Source organism: Schistocerca cancellata, chromosome 2 (genome assembly GCF_023864275.1).
Source record: "Schistocerca cancellata isolate TAMUIC-IGC-003103 chromosome 2, iqSchCanc2.1, whole genome shotgun sequence".
Taxonomy (NCBI): domain Eukaryota; kingdom Metazoa; phylum Arthropoda; class Insecta; order Orthoptera; family Acrididae; genus Schistocerca; species Schistocerca cancellata.
The window spans coordinates 153082366-153095641 of NC_064627.1; positions in this window are offsets into that span (position 1 = coordinate 153082366).

Here is a 13276-nt window from a genome sequence, read left to right on the forward strand (position 1 = left end):
TTTCTTATACCGTCATCAGTTCAAAAGTGAATCTTGCCTTGCTCTTTTCGTTGTCACAGTACTGACTGAGTTAATTTAGACATTCCAAGAACGTGATAACCATTAATTTAAATCGATATTAATAAAGTGATTTGAGAAAAAGGAATCCTGTCGAAATCACTTTATCAAAGTGAAGATCATACAGTCACTGACAGTAACAAATAAACATAATAATGATCAGTCTAGGGTAACTATTGACGATGGATATTTTTGTAAGTACTGACATTTTTACTCAAATTTATTTCATCCGCTTCTACATTATTTTGATGTACCAACGAAAATTTGATATTGAAACAAAAGTTACTATCTAAATAATAAAAGAAAGGCTTTTCTTTCAGTGATTTATTCCTTTGTCAATAGTTAAGTTTGTATGCTTCTGAGCTTGGGTGGGACAGGTGTCCAATTTTATTATATTTCTTTGAAGTCCACGGCGATTGTTGAAATAAGGCAGGTTTCCAAGAGAGAAACATGATCGACCACATCATAATTATTTACATCTCTTATGTCGAAACTCTGCCACAGAAATATGACTGTGTGTGCTATAAATATCTTGTTTCTCACCTACATTATAAACATGTATTTTAATACATGATTCGGACTGCTTACGAAGTGAACTCCACTTTTAGTAATATTTTAATAACTATTCTTTTCTTTATTGTAAAACAGTTTTAGCGTTAACAGTACTTCGTACATTGTTTTACATTTTATGGCATAGAAGTATTCACCAATTTGAAGGCTAATAACAAATCTGCAATCCCCTCAGCATGACTACTCTTTACGTTTCAGAAGAATTTCGTGACAGATAATACAGTGGTTTATTTGGTGTATATATATTGTTTTTATTTGCAGTGTTAAATGTAGAATTAAGTTATTTCATCATTATCATGAGTTGAATAGTCCCAAATACGACTACAGTGTACGAATGACCAACGTGTGTTCATGGAACCTGTTAAATTTGAAACAGAACTTTGCAACAAATGTATTCATCTACATCTACATCATACTCCGCAAGCTACCTAATGGTGAGTGGCGGAGGGCACATTCGGTACCACAATTTGATCCCTCCAATCCTGTTCCACTCGCGAATAGTGCTTGGTAAGAATTATTGTCGGTAAGCCTCTGTATTGGCTCTAATTTCTCGAATTTTCTGCCAGTGGTCAATACGCGAGATGTATATGGGGCGAAGTAATATATCTGACTCCTCCTGAAAAGAGCTGTCCAGAAATTTCAATAGTAAGTCTCTCCGTGATGCACAACGTCGCTCTTATAACGTCCGCCAGGGGACTTTGTTTAACAGCCACGTTACGGTCACTCGCCACCTAAATGATCCCGTGACAAAACCCGCAGCAATTCGTTGGATCTTCTTTATCTCGTCTATCAGTCCTACCTGATGGGGATCCCAGATAGATGAACAATACTCAAGAATCGGGCGAACAAGCGCCATGTAAGCCACTTTCGTGGATGAGTTCTTCCGATGAATATGCTTTTCCGACTATCTGTTTTATACGGTAATTCCATTTAAGGTCGCTCTGGATAGTTACGGCTAGATATTTTACGGTAGACGCTGTCTCGAGCTGTTTGTCATCAACAGGGCAGCTGTACAGTATTTCTTTTCGTATGTATGCGCAATATGTTACATTTATTTACTTTCATTGTCAACTGCCAGAGTCTGCAGCTTTCATCAATTCCCTGCAGGTCGTTCTGCAAATTCTTACTATGCTCTGGCGCTGCTACTTTGGTACAAACAACTGCATCATGTGCGAATAGCCTTAAACAGCATCCGACGCTTTCTACTAGATCATTTATGTATATTATGAACAGCAACGGTCCTATCACACTTCCCTGTGGTAATCCGGATATTACGTTTGCATCTGTCGATTGAGTTCCGTTAAGAGCGAAGTGTTGAGTTGTGTCTGCAGGAAAGTCTTGAATCCAATTGCAGGTCTGCTCCGATACTCTGTAAGCTCGTATTTTTTTCATTAAACGGCAATGCGGGTCGGTGTCAAATGCCTTACTGAAATCAAGGAACACGGCATCAGCCTGGGCGCCGTTGTCCACTACGCTGTGTATCTCATGGAGGAACAGAGAGAGCTGAGTTTCCAAGGATCTCTGTCTGCGGAGTCCATGTTGATTTTTAAAGAGGAACTGTTCATTTTCCAAGAACGTCATGATTCTTGAGCATAAAACATGTTCCATAATTCTACAACAGATTGAAGTCGACGATATGGGTCTACAATTGTGTGGATCTGTCTTACGGCCTTTCTTATAAACGCGAATGACCTGCGGTTTTTGCTGTCGTTAGGTACCTTTCATTGCTCAAGTGATCTACAATAAGTTACTGCTAGAATGGGAGCAAGTTCTTTTGCACAATCTTTATAGAATCTTATAGGTATCTCATCTGGTCCTATAGCCTTTCCACTACTATGCCATTGTAGCTGCTTTCCAATACCTCAATTCCGCGATCGATTATCTCAATTTCTGCCATTTCGACGTTCGCACGAGGATTGAAAGGAGAGACAGCGTTACGATCTTCCGCGTTGAAACAACTTGGGAAGACCGAATTCAGTATTTCGGCCTTCTCTGTGCTGTTTTCCGTTTCGGTGCCGCTGTGGTCGCTGAGAGAGTGAATAGATGATTTTGACCCACCTACTGATTTTACATACGACGAAAATCTCTTAGGGTTTTTACTGAGGTCGGTTAACAACGTCTTACCTTCAAAATCATACGACGCTTCCCCCATTGCTCTCCTTACGCTTATTTTCGCTTCGTTCAGCTTTTGTTTGTCAGTTAGGTGTTTACTTCTCTCGAATCTGAGATGAAGTGCTCTTGGTTCTCATAGCGCTTTCCTAACACGGCTATTAAACCATGGTGGATCTTTCCCATCCCTTAAAACCTTACGCGGAACATACTTGTCATGGGCATATAGAACCATGCATTTGAATTTTTTTCCATTTGTTCTCCACATCTTTGTCCTCATCACCGAATATTCGATGCTGACTGCTGAGAAATTAAATTTTGCATAAAACTACCATTATGCCTGAAGAAGATCATCTTAAAATATAGAAAATTTCATATTCTGTGCGGTTGCTTCTACGTCTCGAAGAATAACCTGTGGTAAATGGAATTAGTTTTCCAGCGCTGGAACAGGGAAATGATAACTTGGATATACGAATAGAGAGGGACTTCTGCACAGCCTCTTGGAGAACGATATAAGTAAGATTTGTGGAGAAGCGACGCACGCAGATGTCGGTGGGTAGGTTACAACTAACAGAGCATTTAAGTTCACACATTTAGCATGCGCTCAGTATCTACAAAAATTAATGGGGATGGTAATGTATCGATGGGAATGTGTAAATCCCACAAAATTACATCGAATTTAGGACTTCCTTATTGCATAAAAGAAGCTCTACGCCACACTTTAGGCTTCTATATGTATGGGAGTGCGATATATATATATATATATATATATATAAACATCGCAGCAGAAACACTCTCTCTTATTAGTAAAAAATTCACAGTTTGTGAAGAGTCCCAATAGTGTTATAATTCATTTAAATACAAAGCGCGAGACTTAGATGTATCAACGAAGATGTAAATGGAGATACAGCTAGTTTTGTCTACTGCGTGCGTACGGTAGACGGCAGCACCTCTATGTGGTACAACGTGTCACTTTTAGCCGCGAGAGATTAATTAAATGGTATTCAATACCAGCAGCTGCGGATGTGGAGTCATCAATGATTGACGCGTAGCTGCTTCGCAGGGCGCGGAGTGGACTGGCTGCAATATTGGATCATTATCTGCCCTCCACCGCATTGCTGAACAGCCAGCTCACTGCAACTGAAATTTTACTTTAGTCATATCAGAAACACCAATACAAAACAGACGTAAAAATTTTTTGATTATGAAATGAATATTTGAATGAATTTAAATAAAATTTTCCACAATTCGTAATTTCGATCCACGTCCCAAATTCTCCGCTTACATACGTGATGAATAGAAACTTACGATTAGCTGTCGCACGCAAAGCCTTTACACATATTTAGAGAAGGAATGGACAGTACTAGAGGCTGCGCAGAAATAGGGTGGGCGATGCGCAGTGATCAGTTTTCGTTTGAAGCGCTGTACGAGTTCATCCGATTGTTCGGAACACGAGACCGACAACTTTTCCATACTTTTCCTGTACATGCTCCATTTAACGACTATGCACCATGAGGAAGTTTAGGATGGCACACAACAGCCTTCTAAATTTCGGAGGTATACCAAGACGTGACGTCATAATCACGTGGCCAGAAGGGTGCAACATATCAGATCCTCTGAGTATGAAAGGAGTATTGATAACTGCAAGTATTTTGTGCTAGCAGAAAGTTCTAACATGTCTTGTTTAAAGAGCTAAACATCCCTCAGCTGTCAGAGAAGAAGATAAAACCAGCAATGAACGCTTTGGCGAGTGGTTATCATTAGAGAACCTGGAACATCTTGTTAGTGACACTGTTATGTCGATTACACCAAAAATGACGTGCTCCTTATCACGAAAAACTGAAATGCCCTTATACCTACAACAGAAGCATTTTGTGACACGTTGTACGGGTTAAAATTCGTGATCAAGAGGACTGTCAAGAACAATTGCTGTCCAGAAGGTGGCAGATACCGGCGCCCGGAAAGATTCCATGTTTCTTGACTTCCGTAAGGCATTCGATACAGTTTGGCACTGCCGCTTGACGAACAAAATTCTTGCGTACGGGATATCAGACCAATTGTATGATTGGAGTGAAGAGTTTGTAACAAACAGAACACAGCATATCAAGGATTTCTTATAGATCCATTACTTTTCACAGTACATACAAGTGACAGCAGACAATATCGGATGCTCCACGAGGCTTCTCACGGATGATGCCGTTGTACACAGGGAAGTGAGAAGTCTCAGTGCTATAAAACTGTAACGGAACGCAGGAAGTGGTGCAGATGATTGGTAATTGGTTCAGGGACTGGCAATTGAGTCTCAACAGAAACGAATGTAACATATTCTAAAGACATACATACAATTACCCATCTTTGTGTTACAGAAAGTTATACAGGGTGATTCAAAAAGAATACCACAACTTTAGGAATTTAAAACTCTGCAACGACAAAAGGCAGAGCTAAGCACTATCTGTCGGCGAATTAAGGGAGCTATAAAGTTTCATTTAGTTGTACATTTGTTCGCTTGCGGCGCTGTTGACTAGGCGTCAGCGTCAGTTGATGCTAAGATGGCGACCGCTCAACAGAAAGCTTTTTGTGTTATTGGGTACGGCAGAAGTGAATCGACGAGAATCCGCGGGAAACAACTCAGTATGAACGTGACTCGCCTAAGATGAACGTTTTCTGTGCCATTTCAGCCAATAAAGTTTTTGGTCCCTTTTTCTTCGAAGGTGCTACTGTAACTGGACTACAGCATTTGGAGGTGTTAGAGAATTGGCTGTTCCCTCAGCTCGAACAAGAAGCACAACAATTCATATTTCAGCAGGATGGAGCGCCACCACATTGGCACTTATCTGTCCTTAACTACCTGAACGTCAACTACCCTAGGCGATGGATCGGCCGCCAGGCAGCCCGTGACAGAGCACTTCATCACTGGCCCTCAAGAAGCCCTGATCTTATCCCCTGCGATTTTTTCTTATGGGGTTATGTTAAGGATATGGTGTTTCGGCCACCTCTCCCAGCCACCATTGATGATTTGAAACGAGAAATAACAGCAGCTATCCAAACTGTTACGCCTGATATGCTACAGAGAGTGTGGAACGAGTTGGAGTATCGGGTTGATATTGCTCGAGTGTCTGGAGGGGGCCATATTGAACATCTCTGAACTTGTTTTTGAGTGAAAAAAGACTTTATTAAATACTCTTTGTAATGATGTATAACAGAAGGTTATATTATGTTTCTTTCATTAAATACACATTTTTAAAGTTGTGGTATTCTTTTTGAATCACCCTGTATATTGTCAGCTATCAGTAAAATACAGACTATGAGGTTCTATCTTTAATACAATATAATCTTTAAATTTCGTCATTGCTGTTAGCAGTACCTAGACGTATAGTAACCATAAGAAACGGTAAAATGAAAAATACCTGCTACGGTTTCCCTCTTATATTTGTCTTATATAGGTACACAAGGCGGGAGTACATCCACATAGAGTTCAGAAAGACATGAGTTCAGGAACATTTAAATTTGTGATGATAAGAACCGTCTATAAAAAAATTTATATGAAGAATGTGTGAACGTATTAGTTCACTAATACAAGGTTGCACAAGTAATTGACAATTTGACGGTATGCCAAAAGTAAATAATATTAACCATATATACATACACTCCTGGAAATGGAAAAAAGAACACATTGACACCGGTGTGTGAGACCCACCATACTTGCTCCGGACACTGCGAGAGGGCTGTACAAGCAATGATCACACGCACGGCACAGCGGACACACCAGGAACCGCGGTGTTGGCCGTCGAATGGCGCTTGCTGCGCAGCATTTGTGCACCGCCGCCGTCAGTGTCAGCCAGTGTGCCGTGGCATACGGAGCTCCATCGCAGTCTTTAACACTGGTAGCATGCCGCGACAGCGTGGACGTGAACCGTATGTGCAGTTGACGGACTTTGAGCGAGGGCGTATAGTGGGCATGCGGGAGGCCGGGTGAACGTACCGCCGAATTGCTCAACACGTGGGGCGTGAGGTCTCCACAGTACATCGATGTTGTCGCCAGTGGTCGGCGGAAGGTGCATGTGCCCGTCGACCTGGGACCGGACCGCAGCGACGCACGGATGCACGCCAAGACCGTAGGATCCTACGCAGTGCCGTAGGGGACCGCACCGCCACTTCCCAGCAAATTAGGGACACTGCTGCTCCTGGGGTATCGGCGAGGACCATTCGCAACCGTCTCCATGAAGCTGGGCTACGGTCCCGCACACCGTTAGGCCGTCTTCCGCTCACGCCCCAACATCGTGCAGCCCGCCTCCAGTGGTGTCGCGACAGGCGTGAATGGAGGGACGAATGGAGACGTGTCGTCTTCAGCGATGAGAGTCGCTTCTGCCTTGGTGCCAATGATGGTCGTATGCGTGTTTGGCGCCGTGCAGGTGAGCGCTACAATCAGGACTGCATACGACCGAGGCACACAGGGCCAACACCCGGCATCATGGTGTGGGGAGCGATCTCCTACACTGGCCGTACACCACTGGTGATCGTCGAGAGGACACTGAATAGTGCACGGTACATCCAAACCGTCATCGAACCCATCGTTCTAACATTCCTAGACCGGCAAGGGAACGTGCTGTTCCAACAGGACAATGCACGTCCGCATGTATCCCGTGCCACCCAACGTGCTCTAGAAGGTGTAAGTCAACTACCCTGGCCAGCAAGATCTCCGGATCTGTCCCCCATTGAGCATGTTTGGGACTGGATGAAGCGTCGTCTCACGCGGTCTGCACGACCAGCACGAACGCTGGTCCAACTGAGGCGCCAGGTGGAAATGGCATGGCTAGCCGTTCCACAGGACTACATCCAGCATCTCTACGATCGTCTCCATGGGAGAATAGCAGCCTGCATTGCTGCGAAAGGTGGATATACACTGTACTAGTGCCGACATTGTGCATGCTCTGTTGCCTGTGTCTATGTGCCTGTGGTTCTGTCAGTGTGATCATGTGATGTATCTGACCCCAGGAATGTGTCAATAAAGTTTCCCCTTCCTGGGACAATGAATTCATGGTGTTCTTATTTCAATTTCCAGGAGTGTATATCATTTTCAAATACTCTAGATCTGAGGTATCTCATGACCTAGAACTCAGGCAATGTCTCGGTTAGATCTTAGAGATAACACCATGTAAATGTCAGTCACCACACTACTACAACTTTATGCCTCATAGTTACTGAAAAACTACAGAATTTATAAATCACAGAACACATAAGTGTAAGTTGTACTAATATACAAACTACATGAAAAGTGTAACTCATGCCCTATCATATTACGTAGGACGATAACTCACCAATAATTAGAGTTCATTACACAAATAGCCAAATACAGTATCACACATATATTGTATAAAATTAACTCCATGTATTTAAGTGACATCTAAAGTTAAGTTTTAAGATGTCAGTAAAATTCTCTAAAAACTTATATTCATCAGCTGGTTTTGTTCATTTAAAATACTGTCAGGGCGTTATGTAGTATTAAATAAAACTGTCTCTTCTAGTAAGTACATACCTACACTTTTACCAAATAGTTGATTGCAGAGTTGTAAAACTGCCGTCTACGCGTGCTGTGTTTCAAAATGTCTCAGTAGTATGGCACCTGAGATCTACACAGTGTGATTTCTGAGGTCGAAGTGCGGCATGGCCTAAGTTCTAGGTCGTGAGGTGCCTGAGATCGAGGTTATCAGAAAACTGAGACCCAGTTGATACAGTGTTTGTACTCTAGGTGAGCAGTGGATGGGCTCTAGAGCGTGCGACTCAAAAGGTCGGGATTGTGTGCTGTACACATATTTTTCGTCCACTGAACAATTTGCAGTAGGGAACCTGCTGTCGGAGTAGTTAGCTTAAAGAGATATGGAAGTAAACTTTGTCTGTCACTCTGTCTAGGACTATCGTTTTCCAGCTTATTTGCAATTAACATGCGTGAAAGTTTACATGTGCTGTGCTGCTTATTCACGTGTACATTCTTTATTTCCTGCAAGGAAACTAGGAGAACCAGCCTGATTACTGGGAAGTCATGATGCAGGTTTTGTGTACTTAACTTGTCCATACGATGTCTCTGTTGAATGGTATTTACATTTTCCCCTTGGCTCTTCGTGAGAGGATGTGGATAAAACATGACAGTGCACCGTCTCATTTTAGTGTGGCTGTCCGCAACCATCTCAGTGCTGTATTTATTGGTCGCTGGCTGGAAGGGCAGGTCCTATTCTATGGCCTGTGTGGTCACCTGACCTGAATCCCCTTGATTATTTCCTGTGGGGATATCTAAAGTCAGCTACATATGAGACCTCAGTGAATACGGAGATGGAATTATTTGCCAGAATTGTAGCTGCCTGTGATGTGATTCCGAACACACCAGGGATATTTGTCAGGGTGCATCAGAATCTTGTTCGCTGATGTCAAACTAGCATTAAGTTTGATGGCCATCAGTTTCAGCACATGTTGTAAGATACAGTATAAATGGTACATTCATTGTGTCAGTGATGGTATTTGTAGTTAACTGCAACTAATGTAAATAAAAAGGTTCACAGTAATGTAATTTTATTCCTATTATCTCCTTGAGCTGGCATTTCTGACCACAGATTCTTTGAAGGTAAGCTGAGCTTATCTTAGCAGAAAGCGTAATTATAAGTGATAAAAAAGAAATAATCTGAGTCAGAGATATAGTCCACGGCTGTATAAATATTGTATGCAACCACTGGAAACATTTGAAGATTTTCATCGTCATATTATTGGGTGAAAGAGGAAAAGTCACCTTTCTTTCCTATATCTTGTCCGGATCGGACGTATGTGGCACAATGCCATTATTGCTACATTATTTCATTGTTTTATTGATGAGTTGCAACCAGACGGCACTCATAATTCTATGACGTAAGTGTCGTGCTTTTAACTGTACTTTTATTTCAGAATATTTTGTTATTACTAATCTATGTATGTTTTATTTTGTGTCTTTAGTCAGTGTAAGATTGATGTGTGACTTGGTATGGCAAAAGGTTCAGCACTTTTAAGCAAAGAGTCGTCCAGCTGGATCCATCGTCGTCTTCAGGTGCTGTTTTTTCACGAAGTCCGGTACACCACAAAGAGAAGAAACACGGTTAAAAATACATGAATGGACCTTTATCTAAAATGCTATGCTCAAGCCCCAAGCGTCCGTGTGAAACATACTTTACCAATCTGTAAACTTAATTGACATCTATTTAATATTCATTACTAGAATTTATTGTATTGTGTCGATCCAGTTACGAATGACCCAAAAAACAAAAAAAAATAATAATTAAATTGGCGACCGTGACAGGACGCATTGTTATATGCACTATATTTTTTTCCCTTTGTTATATGTTTATTGGAATGTACAAATGGGATTCGAGACCGGAATACATTGCAGTAAGTCATTTTACTGGACTCTATGTCGACACCCTGTGTCTGTCGGCTGCAATTACGGAAACAAGGTAAGGAATTGCATCTTGACATGAGCAATCTTTTCCATGCGTATTGTATTACTGTAGCATGCTTGGTAGAACTATTACAATTTTCCGTTTCCGTAGCAATGATTCTAAGCTACATCGCAGTTTCCAAAATTATTTTCATTATTCATACTGTGCCACAATACAGTTTTATCAGTTCACAATATGGCCGACTTTAGTTCTGTGTGACGTAAAATGGCATGCAGCCGTTAGTGTTCCAAATTCCACCATTACTTTCGACAGTTAATTTTCTTGTTCAGACATTGTCGCACAGTGAGATTAATTTTTACATTTATTCTGTTTACGCATACGAGTTTATATATTTATTGTGTCATACATTACGTGTGACATGGTACTGACCAGAAAAATTTAGCAAAGATGGAGAACCAGACACTGCAATCCGACGCTGACATGCCATTAAATAATGAAAGTGACGTTAAGGTTGACTCGAATACTAACGAGCGACATATTATTGACTATTCTGGTGACGCAAATTTAGAAAATAGACCTTCTACTAGTAATATACATAGATCTAGTTCTGAACCAAATCTGATGTGTTACGTCATGTCTAACGAAGTGGCGGGGATGGGGGAGTGGGCAGTTGGACATCACTAGTATTGCCAGAATGTTCGATGTTATTATGAAACAAATGACACAACTTAAGCAGGACATTGACGCACCTATCGATAAACAGATGACGTCTATACGCGCCACTTTGAAGACAGTTCATGATGAGATAAAAACTCGACATGATGAAATTAAATCAGATTTAGCTGCACTTAAAACGTCAAACGACAGTTTGTGTAGCCGTGTTGAAGAGATAAATAACAGACTGACAAGTGTCCGACAAGTGTCCGACCTCAAAGCGAAATTTTCAGTGCTTTCATTACAACAAGAAAACGCAAATAAAGATGCGACAGATATCCAAGCACAAGTGACCAATGTCAGTAAAACATGCGAGTCTGTAGTTAGATTAAATCTTATCCGGCACTGCAGGATGATATGAGAACGCGTATTGCCGATGTAGCAAACAAGGTTGACACAATTGATAAACAGTTTTCTGATAAAGTAAGAGTACGTACTGACAACTTTTCTCTTACATCAATAGAGAATTTCACTGTTGTATAGAGCAAAAAGACAAATATTTTGTCGAGTCAGTACAAGAAAAATTGCCTGTTGCCGTCCACGACACTGTCGCGGAATTTATAAATATCAACAAACACGTAATCAGACCAGCAGCACAGCCTGCCGCTGCGCAATAGAAACAGTTTGACAACTATGTACAACCAGTGTGCAATGACGGTAATAGCAAACAAAACACACAGTTTGGCAATGAACACAAGTACATTTATGACGCAAGCACTCCACACACTACGTACTCATAACAACAACAGTACGCACCTCGAATGGCTCACTGCATTGCAGTCGTGATAATTAACAAGAAGATTTTCCTTTCCACTCGCCAGTTGAACCTTACAGTAATCATTCTGAAACTAAACATTACTATAATGCCAAGGAAGAGAAGAGCCTCATAAAACACAGACAATTTCAGTCACTTATACATCATAAAAAACCGTACATCCTGTCATCTTGCTTCAAGCCTTCAGAAATGCAATTCCTCGTACGTGGAGTGACCGTACTTGGATTTCTTATGTTGAAACTTTTATATCAGCGCACACTCAGCTGCAGAGTGAAAATATCATTCTAGAAATGTATTATGTTGTCGGTTATATCCAAGGCGACGCAGCTGTATGGGGTATAATGAAGCCGACAGATGCGTCATGTACGAACAATTTGAAAATTATGTAAATCTGCGTCGGTCTTTTGAGAAATATTTAAATATGAGACATTTCCTTGACGAGCCGCTCATTGAAGGCAAGACTGCCGTTTAATATCAAATTAAAACTTCTGCACATCCCAGACAACGACGCAGAGTATTTTCTCACAGTGCTCGATTCTGTTGATATGCTTTACGAGGACCAGCAAAACAATTGCTACAATGTTTAAATCAGCGCCATGCAAAATATGCATGGTAGCCAACTCAATTCCGGCCCGCGGTTTGCTTTCACACACACAAACCAACAAAATTAACCGCTTCAAATGGCAAATGTATATCACAACAGAACCAACATTCTCAACACAACACAAGCAGCAATTACAACACTTCTTATTCTACTGGCGGAAATCCAAATAAGAGACAGCGCAACAGCAACAACAACAACAGCAACTACAACGGTAATAATAATTATTAGAATGATAGCAAAAATTTTAAGAGAGACAAGAATAACTACCAATACTCACCAAACCAGCAACAGAGCAGGAATAACAACAACTACGCTGCCCAGTGTCAAATCACTGCGACACCACCGCAGCAAAACAATAATACAGGCCAGCGGCAATTACCGCTGCCGCAAATGCAAACTCAGAGCGTGAATGCACCTACAAACCTGCAGGTGAGTGAAAACATGAAAACCCAAATACCGCCACGGTTCGGATACTGGAATAAACAATACCCAAATGCAAATATTATCTAAGTAACTAGCGATACTCCATCTTCGCCTGTGCCTGCACCCACCGCAAATGTGCCGATGTCAAAAAGTCACTACTGTGCCCCAGGTCGTGGCTGTGGAAGAATTGGGGGGCTACTTCAATTTAAATTTATTATTTGACACACCCACTTTGCAACGGCACAGTGATAATATACCTGACAGTTGTATAGAGCAACCATTATCTCTCATAAGGTATAATCGTGACGAAAACTTATCTGATGAACCGTTAGAAGAGACCATACAATCTCGTTAACCATCCATTGAAATATTTTGGCCTCAACTGCTGTTGTTTTGCTTGGTATTCCCACTACTATTAGTCTGGACACAGGATCGGCTGTTTGTGTCTTGTCCTATTATTTAACAAGAAAATGTGTGAGTTTGAACCTGTACCAGAACTGCAAAATTTTAACTCCCATAGGCAATAAGTCTTCTAAGTTTAAGAAACACGTATTTGTGACAGGCAAGGTAGGTAATGGAATCGTACAATGGCCTTTCCTCGTCGTC